Here is a 27,277-nt window from a genome sequence, read left to right as displayed (position 1 = left end):
AGACGGGTCCTTTTTTCTGTCAGAATTGATCCAGCTGCACTGAAGACTCTTTCCGATAGCACACTTGCAGCTGGTCAAGCAAGCTCCTGTAAGGCATATTGTGCCAATTCAGGCCAGGTGTCCAGTTAAGTGGCCCAATAGTCAAAGGGGAATGACCTGTGCGGGAGAACATCGATATGGGAGGAAAAGTAGTTGTTAACCATAGTTGACAACTGCTGTCTCCTGTCACTTTCCATCGATGCTGCATTAACAGTTGTGTGAGCGGTACGTGAAAAATCAGTCCACAACATTGTCATGAAACCCCTGTCTTAAATGCCACTTCTGCTGAGTGCACCACGAACACCTCTGCCAAGCTGCCCCCGGCCTGTACGGCTCGTGTGAGAACCATCACCGCTGCTGTGTGCTGGGAATGCCTCAACCAACCGGTTACCCAGAGTTGCTTGTTTAGTAGCCAATATTAGGTCATGGTTCTCCTGTGGCATGATGTTTTGCAATTTGCCTTTATAGCGTGGATCCAGGATGCTGGCCAACCAGTAGTCGTCATCGTTCATCATTTTGGCAATGCGTGGGTCCCTTTTTAGGATCTGCAAGGCATAATCTGACATGTGGGCCAATGTTCCCGGTGTCAATGATGCACTGCGAGTGCTGGGTGGAGGAGCACTTTCTGGCAAATTCACATCCCTCCAGTCACGCACAAACCCTGTACCAGACCTTGCCACGCCAACAATTTCACTTGCCCCATGAGATGCATCCTCCTCCCCTAAGTAATCATCCCCATCATCATCCTCCTCCTCCTCTTCTTCCTCCACCTCATCCAGGAGAGGTCCCTGAGCAGACAATGGCTGAATGTCATCAAGTATTCCTTCCACCTCTTCCTCCTCACCAACATTGGCTGCAGACGCCTGCTCCTTAATGTGCGTCAAAGTTTGCATGAGCAGACGCATAAGTGGGATGCTCATGCTTAGGATGGCGTCGTCTGCGCTTACCAGCCATGTGCATTCCTCAAAACACTGAAAGAATTTACAGAGGTCTTTCAGCTTCGACCACTGCACACCTGTCAACTCCATGTCTGCTCTCAAAGTGCCTGGCCGTGTATCCTCCCACAAATGCATTATGGCCTGCCTCTGCTCGCACAGCCGCTCAACCATGTGCAGGGTGAAGTTCCACCTTGTTGCAATGTCGATAATGAGGCGGTGGTTGGGAAGGTGGAGCAATCGCTGCAACTTCTGCATACGAATGGAGTGTACAGGCGACCGGCGGATGTGCGGGCACAGTCTTTGCACCTTCTGGAGCAGGGCTGTTAACTCCGGATAATTATTGAGGAAGCACTGCACCACCAGGTTCAAGGTGTGAGCCAAGCAAGGTATGTGGCTGAGTTTTGAAAGGGCTATGGCTGCCACAGAAATACGGCCGTTATCACTAACTACCTTGCCTGCCTCAAGATGTACACTGCCCAGCCATGACTCAGTTTGTCGCTGAAAGTACTCGGCCCGCACCTCGGCGGTGTGTCTGTCGCCCAAACACATCATCTGCAACACAGCCTGCTGACGCTTTCCACTAGCTGCTCGATAGGGGGACACCTCGTGTGCAACAGTGGCAGCTGCAGATGGAGTGCTCGTACGACTGCGCTCTGTGGCCGAGCTTTCGCTTCTGGAGGAGGAGGGTCGAACGCCTACAGCCAACTGTTTCCTATACCATGGGCTAGGCAGCACTGTCCCACCACCGCTGTCCCCTGTGGACCCTGCATCCACCACATTAACCCAGTGCGCAGTGATGGACACGTAACGGCCCTGGCCATGCCGACTGGACCATGCATCAGTTGTGAGGTGCACCTTTCCACTCACTGACTGCTTGAGTGCATGGACAATGCGGTCTTTCACATGATGGTGGAGGGCTTGGATGACTTTGCGAGAGAAGGGCGACTGGGTAGGTCATAGCGTGGTACTGCATAGGCCATGAGTTCGCGGAAAGCTGTGCTTTCCACCAACCGATAGGGCATCATCTCTAATGAGATTAGTTTGGCAATGTGGGCGTTCAAACTCAGTGTAAGCGGATGAGAGACTGAGTACTTTCTTGACCTACTAATAGTGTCTGGGAGGGTGAGCTGGACTTGAGAGCTGCATATGGTGGAAGTAGTGGTGGACAGGGCGGACTGAGAGAGGGTTGATGATGGTGATGGAGTTGGTGTTTTTTCTGATGGCCTAGATTCAGTCTTTCGTTGATATAACAGTGGGATTCCCTGACTGCTGTGGCCTTGCAACGACACCTCAACATTTGCTGCTGTGCTAACCCGTGGGCTTACAGTGGGGGAAACAATGTAGCGTTGCTGACTACCTTCTTTGTGATCAGTTGCACATGTGGTACTTGAGGTTTGGTGTTGTGTCCACGCTTGCAAGTGCATGCTGGTTAAATGTCTAAGCATGCAACTGGTATTCAAATTTTTCAGATTTTTCCCTCGGCTAAAGGTCTTTGCGCACTTCTTACAGATAACCTTGGCCTGATCATGAGGATTTTGTTCAAAAAAGTGCCACACTGCACTCTTCCTACTTTGGCAGACATTTTGCGGCCTAGCACGCTGTGATATTTTGACCCTCTGGACAAGCTGTCCAGCAACTCTTTTGATTTTTGGAACCTGTCTTTGGAGTGCTCCGGGCCTGCCAGATAACAGCTGTTGCGATGTCGATGTCTGCTGTGGATGCTCCTCCTCCTCATCTGAGCTATTGGAAGCAGCACCCTCTTCCCCCAATGGATGCCAATCTGGGTCAACAGCTGCGTCATCCATCACCTCCTCTTCAATGTCATGTGCACCTTCCTCTGTGTCACCGTGTATGGTGGTATAGTGTGCGGGAAGGGGCACCTGAGTCTCATCAGGGTCGGAATCTGGCTCTGTATACTGCGAGGACAATGTAGTGCTCTGAGTGAATGCACCAGCAGAATCATCTATCAGTGGCTGTGCATCAGTGCACTCCATGTCAGATTCATCTTGGCCTGGGTAAATCACCATTTCACTTGATAATCCAGGCATGGTATGTGAAAACAGCTCCATGGAGTAATCATTAGTATGGCCTGCGTCATCCTTCAATCTTGGTTGGGGTGAAGGACACAAGGAAAGGTGTGGTTCATGAACATGAGCCTCCAATGACGACTCAGTGCTTTTATTTTTTACAACTGAAGAAGAGGAGGCGATATAGCTGGAGGCTGAGTCAGCAATGTAAGACAAAACTTTTTCCTGAAGCTCTGGCTTTAAAAGCGGTTTGCCAACTCCTAGAAAACTAAGCCTTTGAGGCCTTGTGGAGCCAGACGATGACACAGACTCAACACCTCCTGCATTCAGTCCTATTTTGCTTTTGCCACTACCATCAGATCCACCACCAACACCATCTTTACCAGCTGCCAACCCCCGCCCAATTCCACGGCCTCTTCCACCAGCCTTCCTCATTTTTAGTAGAAATGTAGACAAAATCCAACAAACTATATAGTAATGTAAAACAAGGTACAAGGTGTCTATAGGACAGGGGAGATTTTGAATTTCTGCACACACTTGTGGACACTGGACACTTTTGGATTGTGTGAGGCCCACTGAATATCACAGCGCTATGTGACAGGCTTGATGTCGCAGGTGTGAAAAATGTCACTAGAGGATAACGGAGATTTTGAATTTCTGCACACACTTGTGGACACTGGACACTTTTGGATTGTGTGAGGCCCACTGAATATCACAGCGCTATGTGACAGGCTCGATGTCGCAGGTGTGAAAAATGTCACTAGAGGATAACGGAGATTTTGAATTTCTGCACACACTTGTGGACACTGGACACTTTTGGATTGTGTGAGGCCCACTGAATGTCACTGCGCTATGTGACAGGCTCGATGTCGCAGGGGTGAAAAATGTCACTAGAGGATAACGGAGATTTTGAATTTCTGCACACACTTGTGGACACTGGACACTTTTGGATTGTGTGAGGCCCACTGAATATCACAGCGCTATGTGACAGGCTCGATGTCGCAGGTGTGAAAAATGTCACTAGAGGATAACGGAGATTTTGAATTTCTGCACACACTTGTGGACACTGGACACTTTTGGGTTGTGTGAGGCCCACTGAATATCACTGCGCTATGTGACAGGCTCGATGTCTCAGGTGTGAAAAATGTCACTAGAGGATAACGGAGATTTGAATTTCTGCACAAACTTGTGGACACTGGACACTTTTGGATTGTGTGATGCCCACTGAATATCACAGCGCTATGTGACAGGCTCGATATCGCAGGTGTGAAAAATGTCACTAGAGGATAACGGAGATTTTGAATTTCTGCACACACTTGTGGACACTGGACACTTTTGGATTGTGTGAGGCCCACTGAATATCACAGCGCTATGTGACAGGCTCGATATCGCAGGTGTGAAAAATGTCACTAGAGGATAACGGAGATTTTGAATTTCTGCACACACTTGTGGACACTGGACACTTTTGGATTGTGTGAGGCCCACTGAATATCACAGCGCTATGTCACAGGCTCGATGTCGCAGGTGTGAAAAATGTCACTAGAGGATAACGGAGATTTTGAATTTCTGCACACACTTGTGGACACTGGACACTTTTGGATTGTGTGAGGCCCACTGAATATCACAGCGCTATGTCACAGGCAGAAATTGGCTAGTGTATGACCAACTACAAGGTGTATATAGAATTGGGCAGAATAGGAATCTCCCTAGAGTGTAGGTCTGTAAGAACGGAACATGTCCTCGACTTATTCTTACAGAGTGACACACAGATAGCTTCACTGTGGCCGTGATAACAGCCGTTACACGGTACTGAGAGAGGAGCGTGCACGTACACGGCTGTCCGGTGTACGTAAAATTGTCAAGCTCCGTGTTTTTTAAGTATACGGACTGACACACGCTGTCTCTCTATAGTTTTGAATGTGATCAAACAGCAAATAGATTTAACTGTTTGAAAACTAGACAAAACTAGAAGGTGCAAGTCTGTAAGAACGGAACATGTCCTCGACTTATTCTTACAGAGTGACACACAGTTAGCTTCACTGTGGCTGTGATAACAGCCGTTACACGGTACTGTGTCAGGAGTGTGCACCGCTGTATGGTGTGAAAAAATGCATGCTCAGTACCTCACCAGGACAAAAAAAAAAATTGAGATTGCTTTTAAAAAAAGCAGTTTGCAGAGCAGTGGGTGAACAGCAATGCAGCCGTCAGGAAGCCTTAGAAGGCAGCCTAACAACCAACACCGCTGATCCAGCAAAATATAGCCTCCACTTGCACTGCACACACAGTGACTTGTGTGTTGCACAGGCTAAATCGCAAGCAGCAGAAGTAGTTTTTGGTGTCTTCTTCCCTGCCTAACGCTCTCCCTACAGAATCAGCAGCAGCAGCAGCTCTCCCTATTCTGAGATCAGCATGAGTAACATGGCGGTCGGCGTGCACGCCCTTTTATACCCCCTGTGACGCCCACCAAAGCAAGCCAATCACTTGCATGCCCTTCTGAAAGATGGTGGTGACCCCTGCCTATGTCATCACGTTGCCCACAGTGTCCGTGGATCCTGATTGGCTGAAAAAGAGCGCAAAACAAACTTTTGAAACGCGACTTTGGCGCTTAAGTCGCCGACCTCGTGGCCGACCTCATGCTAGGGTCGGGTTTCGTTTCATGAAACCCGACTTTGCCAAAAGTTGGCGACTTTTGAAATTCTTCGACCCATTTCGCTCAACTCTAGTAACTAGTGTTGAGCAATACCATCCGATATAGAGAAATATCGGATCGGATTGGATAGGCCCGATACAAAAAAAAGTATCGGGTATCGCCGATTCCGATACCGGAAGTCCCATTCAAGCCAATGGGACAGAAATATCGGAATTAAAAAAAACCCTTTCTTTACTTGCACATCCAGTTTGGGAGGGGGGAAGAGTGTGGGCGGTGCGTAGGCAGACACTGTGCGTGTCTGTGTGTGCGGGCGAGGTCTGTGTGGGCCTGCCGGATGTCTGTACGGGCCTGCTGGGGGCTTGTGCCGGCTGCCGGGGGTCTGTACGGGCCTGCCGGAGGCTTGTGACGGCTGCCGGGGGTCTGTACGGGCCTGCCGGGGGCTTGTGCCGGCTGCCGGGGGTCTGTGCGGGCCTGCTGGCGTTCTTGTGTGTGTGCAGGCATCGTCCGATGGGACTACAAGTATATATGTAGTATATATGGGAGCGGCCTGTGCCCCAACTGTGAGTGGACCCCTCTGATGGTCTAAGGCCCTATTTGCCCCCCTCTTCCACACTAATGTGCAAATTGTGTGCAGGCAGAATATCCCCCCACCCCCCTGTAATGTGTAAACTGCAGCGGCAGCCACTATTTATCCCCCTCCTCCACCCTCCAAGTTATGTGCAGGGCTTCAGGCAGAATATTCCCCCCCACCCTGTAAGGTGCAAAGTGCAGTCACTGTTTAACCCTTTTCTCCACCCTCCAAATTGTGTGCAGGGGCATGCAGGCAGAATATTCCCCTCCATCGCCCCCACAATATAAGGTGCAAACTGCTGCAATGCAGCCACTATTTACCCCCTCTAAATTGTGTGCAGCAGCCAGACATATTGTTTTCTAAGAAGTGCCAGCATAGGGACACATTAAAAAAAAAAAAAATCATCACCGGGCTCAGCTGACCGTCTTGCGTCTCCACACAGCTTCAGGTCCTCACGCTCTGCCTCCAACAGCCAGTAGCCGCCCTCGCATGTGCAACTACTTCCGCCCGGGCCCAGCATACACTGCTCTGTCTGGCTGCAAAGCTACTCTAGCCAGTAGGCGTGGCGTCCTTATGCAAATCCAGCCAGAGAGTTGAGCAGGGAGCAGTGCAGGACTAGAAAGGAGGAGTTAGGAGGAGCCAGGTACAGAGAAACGGCGGTGCGCACATTTAATTAAAGGCACACAGCACAGCCATTGCCAGAGGTGTATCTAGGTTTTCGGGGCAAGAAATTCAGTTTGGCGCCTCCCTCCTCCACCCAAGCACGTATGTGATTTGCACACTTATTCATTTATCGACGACCTGCTCTCAACAATGCTCTCAATGTTCAGTAAAAAACTGAGAGAAGCAGGAAGAGAAGTTCGTTGTCACAGGACCATAAGTATGAAAATCACATATGAGTGAAGTGTCCGTGTGATGACTGCTGCAACCTGCAGAGCTGAATCCTGACATTGCAGGCTTTTGAATTCTCACAACGAATGCACTGCACACTTTTAGGATTCTCCCTTGCCGGTGGATGATCATGTCAGCACAAGTATGCGATTTGTATACTTCTGGCCGCATTCTGACTAGATGTGCCTGGCCTCGCTCTGTTAATTTTCATTGAGTGAGGCCACTCATGTCTAGTCAGCATGTGACTGCATGTATGTAAATCGCCAGCATGAGGGAATCCTGATAGCGTGCAGTGCGCTTTGTGAGAATTCAGAAGATTGCAGTCACATAGAATGACTTCACACTGTGCCTTTACACTGTCCCCCCCATGCTACGCCCCACTACTCAGTTTCTATTCTGGGGCCACTCACTTTTCTCCCCTCATACTGTCTCCTCTCACATCCCCCCTGTTCACCAAACTGTATCCACATGTATTTACCCTCTCACTCTCTATATTGCCTGCTCACACATACCCCCAACTCCACATACTGTGTCTGCACACATTCCATCACCCTCACTCCCTGTACTCTGTCCACATACATTTTTCACATCGCTGCTCATACTGTTTCCGCATGAATTCCCCGTTCGCTCCCCATACTGTCTGCACCCATCCCCACTCACAATACTGTGTCTGCACCTATCCCCCATACTGTTTCCTCGTACATGCCCTCCATTCCCCAGTACTGTTTCCTCATATATGCCCCCATTCCCCAGTACTGTTTCCTCATACATGCCCCCCATTCCCCCTACTCTTTCCTCATTCCCACCTCAATTCTCCCCACACACAATTAATCCCCCCATCCCCACTCCAAATCTCACCACACACAATTAATCCCCCCATCCCCAATCCAATTCTTCCCACACAATAAATCCCTCCATCTCCACTCCAATTCTCCCCACACACAATAAATCCACCCCTCCCCCGCAATTAATCTTCATCATCCTCGGCTTCACTGGAACACTTACCACCAATATGCGTCTCTCTCACATGACATGATCACGCTGCTGTCGTCGCTCTGACCCAGCGGTCAGAGCTTCAGTTGTACTCACGTCAATTGTACTCACAGCCGGCACAGAGAACAGCAGGCTCTCAGTCCGGGGGGGCATATGCCCCGGCTGCCCCCCTTCGGACCACTGGAGGGCCCCCTCACCCCCCGGAGCCCCATAGCAGTGGCGGAAAGATGTCCACAGAAGGGGTCCTTTGGATGACAGTCCATCTTCTGGTGGGCAGCGGTCGGTCTCCGGTACCTTCCGCTGAGCCTCTAGTCCATAAATTGATGTAGCTGTCAGAGTCCAATGTGAACTAGCCAGGATAAACTGGCAAGGTAGGCCGCAAATGTCTGTCCAGTACTCGGCGTTCTCTATGTGGCACGTGTGCTGTACTCATGGTCACGAAGCGCACAGCACCTTACTCTCTGGCAGTTACTGGGCACACGGCACCTCACTCTCTCAGGCTCCCATTGGTGGTGGTGGGAGTGGACGGATGCAGCCGCCCTGTGCCACTCTGGTGCTCAACAGATGGAGAACACTGCTCAGCCTGCTGCACACCGCTTGTTCTTCCCAAGACAGACTGTTTCCACACGCGTTTCTGCTTCACCATGCCCCCTGCTTCAAGGTCACCCGCTCTGTCCGGCTCGCTATTCTATCCTCCGGACAACCTGGAAGGCAGCCTCAACATCTCCAGACCCAGCGTGGTACAGGTACCTACCCACAGCCCGGTCTTCCTCCTTACATGGACATGGAGGACAGAATAGCTGATTTTCTAAATATATCTGTTTCCAGGATATGCATCAGCTGGATCCATGCACAGCTGCATGGATATGACATTATACACCTTATGGTTATGAGACATTATCATTACTATCTTGGAAAGACTGGATGTCTGTACTCCTGACACGATGGATATCGGCCATTCTTACACTTCTCATATACCAACTCGGTCGGGTATCGTTTTTTTTTATTGCCCATGAAAACAGGACCTATGGACATGGCAGACTAACCTCGAGGACCACGCCCTGACTGAACTCATCCTTATGCAGCTCGTAAATAATTGTAAAACCTCAGGGCCACGGTGACCAGTATACATCTCCAGTGTGATACACTGACCTGATAAGACAGTGGAATCGGACTTTCTGGACATACTGACCTTTAACTAAGACCAAGTGTGGCATGCTCGGGTCTAAGGAAACACTCAACCTGCTCCCTTGCGCCTCCTTTCAGAAATTATCTCATCTTCCTCATTTGTGTAGTAGTGGATATGCGCAGTCTGGGGTGCATGTGTGGTACCCATGGTAACAGTGTGTGAGTATATTTTTACCCCCCATCCTGCAGGGGGCGATTTTCACTCTCCGCTTAGTCCATGGGTCTGGATACCAGAATAGAGGCACTGAAGTCAGTGCATGCATCTAACATACCAACGAATTAGGAACCTTTATATATGTGGAGGGTAGTTACTATAGCAATATACCTATTTCAGAGGTGTATCTGGGTTTTCTGGCACCTGGGGCAAGAATTTGGTTCGGCGCCCCCCCACCCCACACACATGCAATTTGCACACTTAGTCATGTACCCACGAGCTGCTCTTCCTAATCCTTTCAATGTTCAGTAAAAAACTGAAAAAAACAGGAAGAGTAGCTCATTGTCACAGGATTATAAGTATGAAAATAGCATATGAGTGAAGTATCCATGTGATGACTACTGGAACCTGACATTGTAGGCTTCTGAATTCTCACAATGAATGCACTGCACTCATTTAGGATTCTCCCTTGCTGATGTACAGTCATGTTAGCACAAGTATGTGATTTATATACTTCTGTCCACATTCTGACTTGACGTGCCCAGCCTCGCTCTGTTCATTTTCATTGAGTGAGGCCACACATGTCTAGTCAGCACGTGACCGCATGTACGTAAATCACCGGCACAAGAGAATCCTAACAGCGTTCAGTGCACACTGTGAGAATTCAGAAGTCTGCAGTCACAAAGAATGACTGCAGACTCAGCAAAAAACTGGACAACCCCTTTAATGCTCCTAACATAAATAAAAGCATGAGAATAAGTCAGTATCACCAGTAACATTTACATCCAGGTAGCTTATAGATGACGTCGTCGCTGGAGTCGTTCTCCTTTTCTTCATCTTGTCCAGTCCCCATGATGAGTTTTCTCATCCACATCTTGTCTCTGCAGACTTCCATCTTCTCCGGTCTTCTGCTCCAACTCTCGACACGATGCCCTTAACGATAGAAGTGTCATTATAATGCTCCTAAATAAAAATATCTGCAATATTCAGTTGCCTCACACTATTCCCCTCCCTCCTCATACTGTCTCCTCTAACATCCCACCTGTTCACCATACTGTCTCCTCATATATTTACCCCCTCACTCTCTATACTGTCTGCTCACACATAGCCCTGACTCCCCATACTGTCTGCACACATCCCATCACCCTCACTCCCCATACTGTGTCCAAATACATTTTTCCCATCGCTACTCGTTCTGTGTCCACATACATTTACCCGTTCGCTCCCCATACTGTCTGCACCCATCCCCATTCACTATACTGTGTCTGCACCCATCCCCCATACTGTTTCCTCATACATGCCCTCATACATACATACTCTTCATTTTGTGTCCTCAAATCTCCCCACACACATTAAATCCCCCCTCCAAATCCCCCACACATTAAATCCCCCATCCTCACTCCAAATCCCCACACACATTAAATCCCCCCATCCCCACTCCAAATCTCCCCACGCATTAAATCCTCCCATCCCCACTCCAAATCCCTCACACACATTAAATAACCCCCTATCCCCATGCCAAATCCCCACAAATTAAGTATCCCCCATCCCCACTCAATAACCCCCCCGTCCCTACTCCAAATCTCCCCACACATTATGTACCCCCCACTCCAAATCCCCGTCTGTACAGACGCCAGTACAATTGCTCTCTGGGAGCTGGCATACCCAGCTTCTCTGTGTTGGCTGTCAGCTTGACAGCCAGCGCAGAGAACTGCAGACTACCAGTCCGGGGGGTGGCAGAATGCAGCCGCCAGGGGAGACACTGCGGACCGCCGCATTAGGTGGCCCGACTGTGCCCCCCTGCCGGCTGCGCCCAGGGCAAATGCCCCAGCTACCCACCCTTAGATACGCCTCTGCCTATTTATGCATGTGACAAACTATGGGAGTAACTGAGACTGCCCCAATGGGTGGATTCTCCAGTTAAGTACCAATGGGATTCTGGGAATTATACTTAATCGGATAACCCCCCCTCTTGGGATCTTGTGATCACCATACACGACCCATTGACAATGGTTTACCCTTATAGGTAGAATTACCCTGTGTTCGCTACTATTTTCCATTAGTGCAATCATTGGTTTGGATTGGAGCCTGACCAAATATTGAGTTTTATTTACTGAACATACATTTCAGTAGGCCAACATTTCGGATGTTAAAATCTTTTTTCAAGCTGGTGTTATAAAGTATTCTAATTTACTAAGATAATGACTTTTGGGTTTTCAATGACTGTAAGTCACAGTCATCAACAGAAATAAACACTTGAAATAGATCACTCTGTTTGTAATGACTCTGTATAATATATGAGTTTCACTTTTTGTATTGAAGAGCTGGAATAAATTAACTTTTTGATGATATTTGATCCTCATGGAGGAGCTGAGTTGGCTCATTCCTCACAAAAGTTAAAAAAGCGCAAATATCCAGACTGGAGAATGAACAGGGCATACAATATAATTTCTAAGAGAAGTCGCACTGATTTACTCACTCCCACTTTGAATAAACTAATTGATAGTCAATTCCAACATAAACCATTTGTGTGTTTTCAGTACATTCCTCAGTTCTATAGGATTAAAGATATTATCAAAAAATATTTTCCTGTCCTCCATGAGGATCAAACCTTGGGCACGATTTTACAATCTGGTTGCAACGTAGTTGCCAGAAGAGCGCCTACAATTGGTAATGTTGTTTCTCCTAGTATGTATGTCTCAGGACCTAAAAGAGAAACTTGGATCAGCTGCAAAGGCTTTTTTAAATGTGGCAGAATGGGTTGCAAAACATGTAGCCAGTCAGCTAACATTAAAACATTTAACAATTACAATAACACAAAAAAATTAATTTAAACAATGTTATTAATTGCAATTCTAATCGTATGATCTACAAAACTGATTGTACTTTATGTCATAAATCATACAAAGGATGTACTAGTCGCAAACTGAAGAAGCGGATTTCGGAACATTTAAATGATATATCTGATGTTACTAATAGTGTTGAGCATTCCGATACTGCAAATATCGGGTATTGGCCGATATTCGCTGTATCGGAATTCCGATACCGAGTACCGATATTTTTTCAATATCGGATACCGGAATCGGAAGTCCCCATAATGCAATGAGCCACTGTTGTGGCTGTGATTGGCTGCTGAAATGATGTCATCATGATGCGCGGTCTGTGCGCATCATGATGTGCGGTCTGTGCCGACTGCGGGAGGCCTGTACCGACTGCGGGGGGCCTGTACAGGCCTGCCGGGGGCCTGTGCCGGCTGTCGGGGGTGTGTACGGGCCTGCCGGGGGCTTCTGCCAGCTGCCGGGGGTCTGTACAGGCCTGCCAGGGGCTTGTGCCAGCTGTCGGGGGTCTGTACGGGCCTGCCGGGGGCCGGGGGTCTGTACGGGCCTGCCGGGGGCTTGTGCCGGCTGCCGGGGGTCAGTGCGGGCCTGCCGGGGGCTTGTGCCGGCTGCTGGGGGTCTGTGCGGGCCTGCCGGGGGCTTGTGCCAGCTGACGGGGTCTGTACGGGCCTGCCGGGTGCCTGTGCCGGCTGCCGGGGGTCTGTGCGGGCCTGCCGAGGGTCTTGTGTGTGTGCAGGCATCGTCCGATGGGACTACAAGTCCCATCGGGCGATGCCTGCTACAATGACAGTGATTGACACATTAGCCAATGACGGGACAGTAGTAGTCCCATCATCCGGCTAATGTGTTGAATGTAAAAAAATATATATATATATATATATACATACTACATACATACTACATATATACTACATTCATACTACATACATAAGACAGCTGACTCCCTCTATCCCTGCTGGTGATTTTCTTCCTGCCTCTTGAGGTCTTAGTTTCCTGTTCAGTCCCTGCATGTTCAGCTAAGTGTTCATTTGCTATTCTGTTTACATTTGATCTGGTTTTGTCTATCTCAGTTTTGTGTGGCCAGCCAGCTCCGGCTGGGCCTGTGCTGAATCATCATCCATATGTTACTGCTTGTGCCAATTTGTTTTTGTCCCTTATTAGATTGGCCTCTTTTTGCTCTGCTTTCAGAATATACCAGAGTGCTGATATAGTGGCGAAGACGTGCGACTTCAGTATTTTTTGCATCAGACGTGTTGGACTTTTTTGCAGGGTTTTCTGCGTGATTGCAGACAGTGTCTTTCCTTTCCTGTCCTATCTAGTCAGTGTGGGCCCCATCATTTGCTCAGTCTATTTTGTTGCCTGCGTTTGTGTTTTCATCTTGTCTCACCAACATTATATGTTTGGGGGCTATCTATTACTTTGGGGTCTGCTCTGGGGCAGTTTAGATTTCCCCTTTCTTGCTTTAGGCTTAGATAGCTCTCCGGCTGTGCCGAGGCATCTAGGATCATTGTAGGCCCGCTCCATGGCTACTGCTAGTTGTGTGGAGAGGATCAGGGGTCTGCAATCCGCTTAGTTACCAACCTCTCTGGTTCTCTGTGGCTTAGCTTGGCTTGCTTTCCTCCTCGGTGACCCAATCATAACTGTGTATGTATGGAAAAATGAAAATCTCCGTCTATTTTTTTACGGGGTCACACAGAGCTAGCATGTATTTGTTCGTGATACTAGCCGGTACACGGTAGTGTGAGGCGCGTACAGCTCTATACGGTGTATGCATGGAAAAATGAAAATCTCCGTCTATTTTTTTACGGAGTCACACACAGATGGCATGTATTTGTCCGTGATACCAGCCGGTACACGGTAGTGTGTCTGAGGAGCATACAGCTCTATATGGTGTACAGTTGTGGCCAAAAGTATGGACACCCCTGCAATTCTGTCAGATAATACTCAGTTTCTTCCTGAAAATGATTGCAAACACAAATTCTTTGGTATTATTATCTTCATTTAATTTGTCTTAAATGAAAAAACACAAAAAGAATTGTCCTAAAGCCAAATTGGATATAATTCCACACTTGCAGCCAGTTGACATGGATTAAAGTTGACTCAACCTCTGTCCTGTGTCCTTGTGTGTACCACATTGAGCATGGAGAAAAGAAAGAAGACCAAAGAACTGTCTGAGAACTCGAGACACCAAATTGTGAGGAAGCATGAGCAATCTCAAGGCTACAAGTCCATCTCCAAAGACCTGAATGTTCCTGTGTCTACCGTGCGCAGTTTCATTAAGACGTTTAAAGCCCATGGCACTGTGGCTAACCTCCCTAGATGTGGATGGAAAAGAAAAATTGACAAGAGATTTCAACGCAAGATTGTGCGGATGTTGGATAAAGAACCTTGACTAGCATCCAAACAAGTTCAAGCTGCCCTGCAGTCCGAGGGTACAACAGTGTCAACCCGTACTATCCGTCGGCGTCTGAATGAAAAGGGACTGTATGGTAGGAGACCCAGGAAGACCCAACATCTTACCCCGAGACATAAAAAAGCCAGGCTGGAGTTTGCCAAAACTTACCTGAAAAAACCTAAAATGTTTTGGAAGAATGTTCTCTGGTCAGATGAGACAAAAGTAGAGCTTTTTGGGCAAAGGCATCAACATAGAGTTTACAGGAGAAAAAAAGAGGCATTCAAAGAAAAGAACACGGTCCCTACAGTCAAACATGGCGGAGGTTCCCTGATGTTTTAGGGTTGCTTTGCTGCCTCTGGCACTGGACTGCTTGTCCGTGTGCATGGCATTATGAAGTCTGAAGACTACCAACAAATTTTGCAGCATAATGTAGGGCCCAGTGTGAGAAAGCTGGGTCTCCCTCAGAGGTCATGGGTCTTCCAGCAGGACAATGACCCAAAACACACTTCAAAAAGCACTAGAAAATGGTTTGAGAGAAAGCACTGGAGACTTCTAAGGTGGCCAGCAATGAGTCCAGACCTGAATCCCATAGAACACCTGAGGAGAGATCTAAAAATGGCAGTTTGGAGAAAGCACCCTTCAAATATCAGGGACCTGGAGCAGTCTTGTCTAAAATTCCAGCAGAGCATTGTAAAAAACTCATTGATAGTTACCAGAAGCGGTTGGTCGCAGTTATTTTGGCTAAAGGTTGTGCAACCAAGTAATAGGCTGAGGGTGCCAATACTTTTGTCTGGCCCATTTTTGGAGTTTTGTGTGAAATGATCAATATTTTGCTTTTTGCTTCATTCTCTTTTGTGTTTTTTCATTTAAGACAAATTAAATGAAGATAATAATACCAAAGAATTTGTATTTGCAATCAATTTCAGGAAGAAACTGAGTATTATCTGACAGAATTGCAGGGGTGTCAATACTTTTGGCCACAACTGTATGTATGGAAAAATGAAAATCTATGTCTATTTTTTCCCGTAGTCACACACATATGCTGTCTCAGTATGGATTTTACCGTACTCTAAACAGCAGATATACGGTACTGTATCAGAAGCGCACAGCTCTATACAGTGTATGTACAGAAAAATGGAAATGTCCATATATATATTTACGGACTCACACACAAGCTGTCTCTGTATAGATTTGACCTTAATCCAAACAGCAGATATATGATACTGTTTGAGAAACGGACAGCTCTATACGGTGTATGGAAAAATGGAAATGTCCGTATATGTATTTACGGACTCACACACACGCTGTCTCTGTATAGATTTGACCGTAATCCGAACAGCAGATATACGATACTGTTTGAGAAGCGGACAGCTCTGTACGGTGTATGGAAAAATGGAAATGTCCGTACATGTAATTCCGGAGTATCACAAACACACACTATCTCTGTATAGATTTGACCATAATCCAAACAGCAGATATACAATACTGTTTGAGAAGCGGACAGCTCTATATGGTGTATGTATGGAAAATTTTAAATCTCCGTCTATTTTTTTCCGGAGTCACACACACACGCTCTCTCTGTATAGATTTGACCGTAATCCGAACGGCAGATATACGATACTGTTTGAGAGGCGGACAGCTCTATATGATGTATGGAAAAATGGAATTGTTTGTATATGTATTTACGGACTCACACACACACGCTGTCACTGTATAGATTTGCCCGTAATCCAAACAGCAGATATACAATACTGTTTGTGTTACGGCTGCTGTTGCAGGGAGGAGACGTAGGGGCAACCCGGAAGTGGACCCTCTGGGTCACGGCTCCAGAGCCTCTGAGGGCGAGCACCCAGGTGAGGCCACCCCCTATACAGTGAGTGTTAGGGGCAGGCCCCCAGAGGATAGAGCCACGACGGCCGGAACCAAAGGGATGACTGGGGCTAATGGCTGGAAAGGAGGCACAGACGTATGCGAACTGTTAGGCACAGGGGGACACAGAGAACATGGAGAATGGCAGAGTGCAGGACCAGAGCACAGAGGGTGGCAATGGCTGGAGACTGCAATAAAGAGAAAGCACCGGCAGACAAACAGACAGTATGAGGACCAGACAAGTAGACGGAAGGAGCAGGACAGGGAAGATACTGGAACGAAGGAGGGCAAGGAATGACAGAAGGTGCAGGGGAAGAGCTACCAGAGGTAGCGCAGAAAAAGGCAGAGGAACGAGGGGGCCTGAGACACAGAGAACGCTGCAAAGAAGACAGCGTCACCGCAATCGTTAGACGGGGGTCTTACCTATCCAGACGCCGAGTATAAGTAGCCGATGGGCGCTGCCATGTTGGGGGTGGGACCAGCGCGTCACTCTTCCCAGGAGCCTGCCTGCCAGGAGAGAGAGAGTGAGCAGGCGCCAGATGCTGAGGGACCCGGCAGCTGGGCGCGGGGACGTGCCGGGGAGCAGGAGCGCGCCTGGAGGTGCGCGCACAGGTAGGGACCGTGACAGTACCCCCCCTTTACTCCCCCTCCTCCTATCGCTGGTGAGAAATCGTTTCATAATGCGAGGAGCATTAATATTCTCCCGGGGTTCCCATGATCTCTCCTCGGGACCGAAACCTTTCCAATCAATGAAAAACAGAATTCTTCCTCTAACCGTCTTCATAACAAATATATCCCGCACCTCAAAGATGATATCCGAGCTACAAGGTTGGGAAGTTTGAGAAGACGCTGAGTGAAAGTGGTTAAATACTGCAGGTTTGAGGAGAGCTACATGAAAGGTATTGGGAATTTTTAGTGAGGCGGGCAATCTCAACTTGTAGGCCACGTCGTTGATGCGACTCAAGACCTCAAAGGGACCAATGTAACGTGGACCTAACTTATAGGAGGGAATCTTTAACCTGATATACTGAGAGGATAACCAAACCCTATCTCCTGGGTGATATGGTGGAGCATCTAACCATTTTTTGTCGGCATACCTCTTCATCCTGAGGCTAGCTCTCACAAGGGCTTCTTTGGTCTCCCTCCAAATCTGAGAGAAGTCCACAGACAAGGAGTCCGCTGCCGGTACTCCCGAGGTAGGCGAAACAGGAAGGGGAATGCAGGGGTGTTGCCCAAAAACCACAAAAAAGGGAGATTTAGAGGAGGCCTCACTTGGATGGTTGTTATAGGCAAATTCTGCCCAAGGAAGAAGAGAGACCCAGTCATCTTGATGAGCATTGGAAAAATGCCGAAGGTAGGATGTCAGAGCCTGGTTGACTTGCACGACTTGACCATTAGACTGGGGGTGGTAGGCTGAGGAAAAATCCAAAGTTATCTTCAACAATCCGCCGAGGACTCGCCAAAAACGGGAGGTAAACTGGACCCCTCGATTCGAGACAATATGCTGAGGAAAGCCATGGAGGCGAAAGACATGGAGCAGGAAGATCTTCGCCAATTCGGGAGCAGTAGGCAAACTAGGCAGTGGAATGAAGTGGGCCATTTTGGAAAATCGATCCACGACCACCAATATAACCGTACATCTTGAAGAAGGAGGCAAATCGGTGACAAAGTCTATAGCAATATGAGTCCACGGATTTGCAGGCACGGGTAACGGATGTAAGAGTCCAGCAGGAAAGTGTCGAGGAACTTTGTTCCGGGCACAAGAAGGGCAGGAGGCGATGAAATCCTGGACATCTCTGTGAAGCGAAGGCCACCAATAATGACGGGAGATGAGTGAGAGAGTCTTTTTAACCCCTGCATGTCCAGAAAGCTTCGATGAGTGGCTCCAACGTAGAACCTTCAGTCTATCTCCACTCCAAACAAAGGTTTTACCAGAAGGTGGGGACACCAGGCTTACGGGGGCCACGGTAAGGATTTTGGCAGGGTCGATGAGATGTGCTGGACCCTGCTCCTTATCTACTGACAAGAATGAACGTGATAGGGCATCAGCCTTGATGTTCTTATCCCTGGGTCGGAAGTGGAGTTCGAGTCAAAACATTCAAAAAACAATGACCATCTGGCCTGCCGTGGGTTGAGCCTCAGAGTGGACTGAATGTAGGTCAAATTCTTATGATCCGTGAAAATGATGAATGGATGGACGGCTCCCTCGAGAAGATGGCGCCACTCTTCGAGAGCCATTTTTATGGCCAAGAGTTCTCTATCTCCAATGACATAGTTACATTCAGGAGCGGAGAAGGCCTTAGAAAAGAATCCGCAGGTAAGAGCACGGCCAGAGGGGGATTTTTACAGAAGAACTGCTCCTGCTCCCACCGAGGATGCATCAACCTCTAGAAAGAATGACCTGCTGGTATCCGGGCGATGGAGCATAGGAGACTTCACAAATTCTTGTTTCAGGGCTTTAAAGGCAGCCTCCGCATCAGAGGGCCAATGATTGGGATCGGCTCCTTTGCGGACGAGAGCTGAAATTGGCTTAGTCAAAGAAGAGAAGTGGGGGATAAATTGCCTATAATAATTGGCAAAACCCAAAAAACGCTGAATTGCCTTTACTCCGAGGGGACGTGGTCAATTGAGAACTGCTGAGATGTTCTCAGCGTCCATCTCTAACCCTGAGCTCGAAACGATGTAACCAAGAAAAGGCAATGAAGTTTGCTCAAAGAGGCACTTCTCCAACTTGGCAAAAAGGTGGTTCTCTCTGAGACTTTGGAGAACTTGGCGAACGTCTCGGCGATGTGTAGCCAGATTGGGGGAGAAGACTAAGATGTCGTCGAGGTAGACTACGACAAAGGAATAGAAGAGATCTCGAAAGACGTCATTAACGAGTTCCAGGAACACTGCAGGTACGTTGTAGAGACCAAACGGCATAACCAAATACTCGTAGTGCCGTCTCGCGTGTTGAACACAGTCTTCCACTCGTCCCCAGAGCGTATGCGAACAAGATTGTAGGCTCCTCGCAGGTCGAGCTTGGTAAGCACACTAGCTCCCTTCAGGCGATCAAAGAGCTCCGAGATGAGTGGCAGTGGGTATTTGTTCTTTACCGTGATGCGATTCAGGCCACGATAGACGATGCATGGGCGCAGCGACCCATCCTTCTTCTTTACGAAAAAGAAGCCTGCTCCTGCAGGGGACGAAGACTTCCGAATGAAGCCTCTGGCCAAGTTGTTTTGAATGTATTTTGACATGGCTTGGATCTCTGCCAAGGAGAGGGGATAAATCCTTCCATGAGGAGGAGTGGTGCCTGGGATGAGCTCAATGGGGCAGTCGTAGGGACGGTGCGGAGGAATAGTCTCAGCTAGAGTTGAGCGACTTTTGTTTTTTTAGGGTCGCGTTTCGTTTCGTGAAACCCGACTTTTCCAAAAGTCGGGTCGAGCAAGATCGTCCGATTATAGGGAAAAGTCGGGGTCGTCCCGAAACACGAAACCCAATGTAAGTCAATGGGGAATAAAAGTCGGCAGTGAGAGGAGGACAGGAAACACACCTACAGTGCCCATTTGAATGCCAAAAGCATCAATTCTTCTTACTTAAGCTTGTCAACCTTAATTAACTTCATAATACAAGTTACACACTGAAAAATGGGGGTTATTTGGCTAAAGTTGTGGGGGGGAGGGCTGGCTGCAGGTTTTCATGTGCCCTGGGCGAAAGAGCGCCCCTTTAACACATACCACAACTCATCATGCTCCGATACGGCAGAGAAATAGCGGTATAGTACAATGAAAAATACCTCACTTTTTACATCTCATGACGAGGCCCATCTATTTCTCCATACAAAATCATTGGTCCCATATAATGTTTGAAACAGTATATGATGAGCTCCACATAATGCTACAGTATATGTTGGTCCCCATGGATGAAGCTCCACTGTCTTATGGGCCCAAATAATGCTCCAAACATAATGGGCCCCATTTCTAATGCTCTAGTGTATAATGGGCCCTGTAAATGCTGCTCCAGTGTCTGATGTCCACCTTTGGAATGTTCCAGTTTATGGTGGGCCCCATCTATCATTCTCCAGAGTATAGTGCTCCCCAAAAATTGCTGTCCCAACATTGAAAACAATCAAATAAGTCTCGCTAGGGAATCCCTGTACTTGTCTGGACTCCTCGTCGTCCCCATCTTCCATCTCACTGCACAGTATTTCAACTTTGCAAGTGCTGTGATCCTGAGCAAGCAGGGGGGGCCCACTCGTTGGCGACGGCACTGGCACAGGGCCCCTGATAGTACGGTGGTGTGTCTGATGGCGGGTGGGCCGAACCTGCACTTTCATCTGCAGCTTCCTCTTTGTCACCGTGTAAGATGGAACTGTATATGGGAAGGGTAACCTGAGTTTCATCAGGGTCAGATTCAGGTCGTGTAGCGTGCGAGGGGAATGTAGTGGTCTGGGTCAATGTACCAGCAGATTCATCGAGCAGTGGCTGGGCATCAGTGCACTTGTGTCGCCCCCAGGAGTACGGTCGCCACAGTGGCATTACCTTCTTCCTAGGGAGTGTGATGTCATGCTTGGGAGCAACGAACGATCTCTCTAGCAGGTTAACTGATTGGGTGGCGTTATTCCCACGAGTCATGACCCTCCAAACAGCGTTCATGAAGGCAAAGTGTTTGTTTTACGTGGGCAGTATGGTTGCAAAGCTGAACCTTAAAGGAATGTCCAGAAGGGCACCACCAGGAGTGGAGCCTACGGTTAAATTCGACTCCACCTGGGAAACCTCAACCATGCCAGCTACAGAACAGATGCACACATTGCAAGCTTAATTCCGTTAACGAACGAGACTCCGTCATGCCCCGCGGTCCGAGTCCGGCTTACTAGAGGGACACGTGAGGCTCTGGCACATGAGATTGGCCAATAACTGGTGTGTCATGCCCTTACATGTCCGTGGCTGCATGTGCGCTACACTGAAAAGGCCAGCGTTTGTCGCTTACAGGTGCAGATAACCCGCTGAACAACGTTAGTGATGGGGATCACTGATTACAATTATTACCCGCGAACAATGATTTCCCAGTAAGTGCAGGTCAACCGCAGTTCCGGAATTAGGCCTAACCGTCATTCCTGAAAAAATGAAAAACTTACGTGTGCAAACCACAGGTGCTGTAGCTTGCTCTCACGCCCAGTATGGATTACATGTGATTGCACAAAGGTGAGAAAGGGTACCGTATCCCCAGATAACATGTATGGATAGCGTACACATTCAAAATATATGTCTATACATCAGGAGGCAGGCTCAGATGGTGTTAGGCCCAGTATGGATTGCACGTGATTGCACAAAGGTTAGAAAGGGTACCGTATCCCCAGATAACATGTATGGATAGCGTACACATTCAAAATATATGTCTATACATCAGGAGGCAGGAAGACGGTGTTAGGCCCAGTATGGATTGCACGTGATTGCACAAAGGTTAGAAAGGGTACCGTTTCCCCGGATAACATGTATGGATAGCGTACACATTCAAAATATGTCTATACATCAGGAGGCAGGCTCAGACGGTGTTAGGCCCAGTATGGATTGCACGTGATTGCACAAAGGTTAGAAAGGGTACCGTATCCCCAGATAACATGTATGGATAGCGTACACATTCAAAATATATGTCTATACATCAGGAGGCAGGAAGACGGTGTTAGGCCCAGTATGGATTGCACGTGATTGCACAAAGGTTAGAAAGGGTACCGTTTCCCCGGATAACATGTATGGATAGCGTACACATTCAAAATATGTCTATACATCAGGAGGCAGGCTCAGACGGTGTTAGGCCCAGTATGGATTGCACGTGATTGCACAAAGGTTAGAAAGGGTACCGTATCCCCAGATAACATGTATGCATAGCGTACACATTCAAAATATATGTCTATACATCAGGAGGCAGGCTCAGACGGTGTCAGGCACAGTATGGATTTGACGGCCCAGACTACATAGCGGAGGAGCAGGGAGAGGTAAAGATTGCAAATGCTGGGGCCCTGCCCAAGCAAGGGGGGCCCACTCGTGGGCGTCGGTACTGGCACTGGGCCCCTCATAGTACAGCGGTGTGTCTGACGGCGGGTGTGCACCACCACCGTCAGAGACACTTGATTGCACTATGAAGGACCCTGTGCCAGTGCCCGCGCCCAAGAGTCGGCCTACCCACCTGTCCAGGGCAACGGCACTCGCACGGTGTCGTGCGCTAGGTGGTGACCCCGGCCATGGGGGGGGAGGCAGCACAGTTAGGGAGTTTTAGAAAGTGGCATATGTTGATGTTGGACATTCAGCTGATGCAAAAGGTGAAATAGGTCAAGTCCCAGGAAGAGGTGGACCAAAGCAAGCCATTTTTCTGTCACCCTATGTGTCATCAGGGGAAGGTGGGACAAAATCCTTGGAAACCCATGCGTGGTTCATTTTAATGAAGGTTAGATCATCCACATTTTGGGTTGACAGACGGGTCCTTTTTTCTGTCAGGATTGATCCAGCTGCACTGAAGACTCTTTCCGATAGCACACTTGCAGCTGGGCAAGCGAGCTCCTGTAAGGCATATTGTGCCAATTCAGGCCAGGTGTCCAGTTTAGCGGCCCAATAGTCAAAGGGGAATGACCTGTGTGGGAGAACATCGATATGGGAGGAAAAGTAGTTTGTAACCATAGTTGACAACTGCTGTCTCCTGTCACTTTCCATCGATGCAGTATTACCAGTTGTGTGAGCGGTACTTGAAAAATCAGTCCACAACATTGTCATGAAACCCCTGTCTCCAATGCCACTTCTGCTGTGTGCACCACGAACACCTCTGCCAAGCTGCCCCCGGCCCGTACGGCTCGTGTGAGAACCATCACCGCTGCTGTGTGCTGGGAATGCCTCAAGCAACCGATTTACCAGAGTTGCTTGTTTATTAGCCGATATTAGGTCAAGGTTCTCCTGTGGCATGATGTTTTGCAATTTGCCTTTATAGCGTGGATGCAGGATGCTGGCCAACCAGTAGTCGTCATCGTTCATCATTTTGGCAATGCGTGGGTCCCTTTTTAGGATCTGCAAGGCATAATCTGACATGTGGGCCAATGTTCCCGGTGTCAATGATACACTGCGAGTGCTGGTTGAAGGAGCACTTTCTGGCAAATCCACATCCCTCCAGTCACGCACAAACCCTGTACCAGACCTTGCCACGCCAACATTTTCACTTGCCCCACGAGATGCATCCTCCTCCCCTAAGTAATCATCCCCATCATCATCCTCCTCCTCCTCTTCTTCCTCCACCTCGTCCAGGAGAGGTCCCTGAGCAGACAATGGCTGAATGTCATCAAGGATTCCCTCCTCCTCTTCCTCCTCATCAACATTGGCTGCAGACGCCTGCTCCTTAAGGTGCGTCAAAGTTTGCATGAGCAGACGCATAAGTGGGATGCTCATGCTTAGGATGGCGTCGTCTGCGCTTACCAGCCGTGTGCATTCCTCAAAACACTGAAGGACTTTACAGAGGTCTTTCAGCTTCGACCACTGCACACCTGTCAACTCCATGTCTGCTCTCAAAGTGCCTGGCCGTGTATCCTCCCATAAATGCATTATGGCCTGCCTTTGCTCGCACAGCCGCTCCACCATGTGCCGGGTGGAGTTCCACCTTGTTGCAATGTCGATAATGAGGCGGTGGTTGGGAAGGTGGAGCAATCGCTGCAGCTTCTGCATACGAACGGAGTGTACAGGCGACCGGCGGATGTGCGCGCACAGTCTTCGCACCTTCTGGAGCAGGGCTGTTAACTCCGGATAATTTTTGAGGAAGCACTGCACCACCAGGTTCAAGGTGTGAGCCAAGCAAGGTATATGGCTGAGTTTTGAAAGGGCTATGGCTGCCACAAAATTACGTCCGTTATCACTAACTACCTTGCCTGCCTCAAGATGTACACTGCCCAGCCATGACTCAGTTTGTCGTTTCAAGTACTCGGCCAGCACCTCGGCGGTGTGTCTGTTGCCCAAACACATCATCTGCAACACAGCCTGCTGACACTTTCCACTAGCTGCTCGATAGGGGGACACATCGTGTGCAACAGTGGCAGCTGCAGATGGAGTGCTCGTACGACTGCGTTCTGTGGACGAGCTTTCGCTTCTGGAGGAGGAGGAGGAGGAGGGTCGAACGCCTACAGCCAACTGTTTCCTATACCGTGGGCTAGGCAGCACTGTCCCACCACCGCTGTCCCCTGTGGACCCTGCATCCACCACATTAACCCAGTGCGCAGTGATGGACACGTAACGGCCCTGGCCATGCCGACTGGACCATGCATCAGTTGTGAGGTGCACCTTTCCGCTCACTGACTGCTTGAGTGCATGGACAATGCGGTCTTTCACATGATGGTGGAGGGCTGGGATGGCTTTGCGAGAGAAGAAGTGGCGACTGGGTAGGTCATAGCGTGGTACTGCATAGGCCATGAGTTCGTGGAAAGCTATGCTTTCCACCAACCGAAAGGGCATCATCTCAAACGAGATTAGTTTTGCAATGTGGGCGTTCAAACCCAGTGTACGCGGATGAGAGACTGAGTACTTTCTTGACCTACTCATAGTGTCTGGGAGGGTGAGCTGGACTTGAGAGCTGCATATGGTGGAAGTAGCGGTGGACAGGGCGGACTGAGAGAGGGTTGATGATGGTGATGGAGTTGGTGTTCTTTCTGATGGCCTAGAATCAGTCTTTCGTTGATATAACAGTGGGATTCCCTAACTGCTGTGGCCTTGCAACGACACCTCAACATTTGCTGCTGTGCTAACCGGTGGGCTTACAGTGGGGGAAACAATGTAGCGTTGCTGACTACCTTCGTTGTGATCAGTTGCACATGTGGCACTTGAGGTTTGGTGTTGTGTCCACGCTTGCAAGTGCATGCTGGTTAAATGTCTAAGCATGCAACTGGTATTCAAATTTTTCAGATTTTTCCCTTGGCTAAAGGTCTTTGCGCACTTCTTACAGATAACCTTGGCCTGATCATGAGGATTTTGGTCAAAAAAGTGCCACACTGCACTCTTCCTACTTTGGCAGACATTTTGCGGCCTAGCACGCTGTGATCTTTTGACCCTCTGGACAAGCTGTCCAGCAACTCTTTTGATGTTTGGAACCTGTCTTTGGAGTGCTCCGGGCCTGCCAGATAACAGCTGTTGCGATGTCGATGTCTGCTGTGGATGCTCCTCATCTGAGCTATTGGAAGCAGCACCCTCTTCCCCCAATGGATGCCAATCTGGGTCAACAACTGGGTCATCCATCACCTCCTCTTCTATGTCATGTGCACCTTCCTCTGTGTCACCGTGTATGGTGGTATAGTGTGTGGGAAGGGGCACCTGAGTCTCATCAGGGTCAGAATCTGGCTCTGTACACTGCGAGGACAATGTAGTGCTCTGAGTGAATGTACCAGCAGAATCATCCATCAGCGGCTGTGCATCAGTGCACTCCATGTCAGATTCATCTTGGCCTGGGTAATTCACCATTTGACTTGATAATCCAGGCATGTTATGTGAAAACAGCTCCATGGAGTAATCAGTAGTATGGCCTGCGTCATCCTTCAATCTTGGTTGGGGTGAAGGACACAAGGAAAGGTGTGGTTCATGAACATGAGCCTCCAATGACGACTCAGTGCTTTTACTTTTTACAACTGAAGAAGAGGAGGCGATAGAGCTGGAGGCTGAGTCAGCAATGTAAGACAAAACTTTTTCCTGATGCTCTGGCTTTAAAAGAGGTTTGCCAACTCCTAGAAAACTAAGCGTTCGAGGCCTTATGTAGCCAGACGATGACGCAGGCTCAACACCTCCTGCATTCGGTCCTATTTTGCTCTTGCCACTACCATCAGATCCACCACCAACACCATCATTACCAGCTGCCAACCCCCGCCCAATTCCACGGCCTCTTCCACCAGCCTTCCTCATTTTTGGTAGAAATGTAGACAAAATCCAACAAACTATATAGTAATGTAAAACAAGGTACAAGGTGTCTATAGGACAGGGGAGATTTTGAATTTCTGCAGACACTTGTGGACACTGGACACTTTTGGATTGTGTGAGGCCCAATGATATCTGAGCGCTATGTCACAGGCTCGATGGCACAGCTGTGACAAAAGTGACGAGAGGATAAGGGAGATTTTGAATTTCTGCAGACACTTGTGGACACTGGACACTTTTGGATTGTTTGAGGCCCACTGATATCTGAGCGCTATGTCACAGGCTCGATGGCACAGCTGTGACAAAAGTGAAGAGAGGATAAGGGAGATTTTGAATTTCTGCACACACTTGTGGACACTGGACACTTTTGGATTGTGTGAGGCCCAATGAATATCTGAGCGCTATGTGACAGGCTCGATGGCACAGCTGTGACCAAAGTGACTAGAGGATAAGGGAGATTTTGAATTTCTGCAGACACTTGTGGACACTGGACACTTTTGGATTGTGTGAGGCCCACTGATATCTGAGCGCTATGTCACAGGCTCGATGGCACAGCTGTGACAAAAGTGACGAGAGGATAAGGGAGATTTTGAATTTCTGCACACACTTGTGGACACTGGACACTTTTGGATTGTGTGAGACCCAATGAATATCTGAGCGCTATGTGACAGGCTCGATGGCACAGTTGTGACCAAAGTGACCAGAGGATAAGGGAGATTTTGAATTTCTGCACACACTTGCGGACACTGGACACTTTTGGATTGTGTGAGGCCCAATGAATATCTGAGCGCTATGTGACAGGCTCGATGGCACA

This window comes from Dendrobates tinctorius, unplaced genomic scaffold (genome assembly GCF_039654945.1).
Source record: "Dendrobates tinctorius isolate UK_male_01 unplaced genomic scaffold, ASM3965494v1 ptg000039l, whole genome shotgun sequence".
In the NCBI taxonomy this organism is placed as follows: Eukaryota; Metazoa; Chordata; class Amphibia; order Anura; family Dendrobatidae; genus Dendrobates; species Dendrobates tinctorius.
This window is presented reverse-complemented; position numbering follows the sequence as displayed.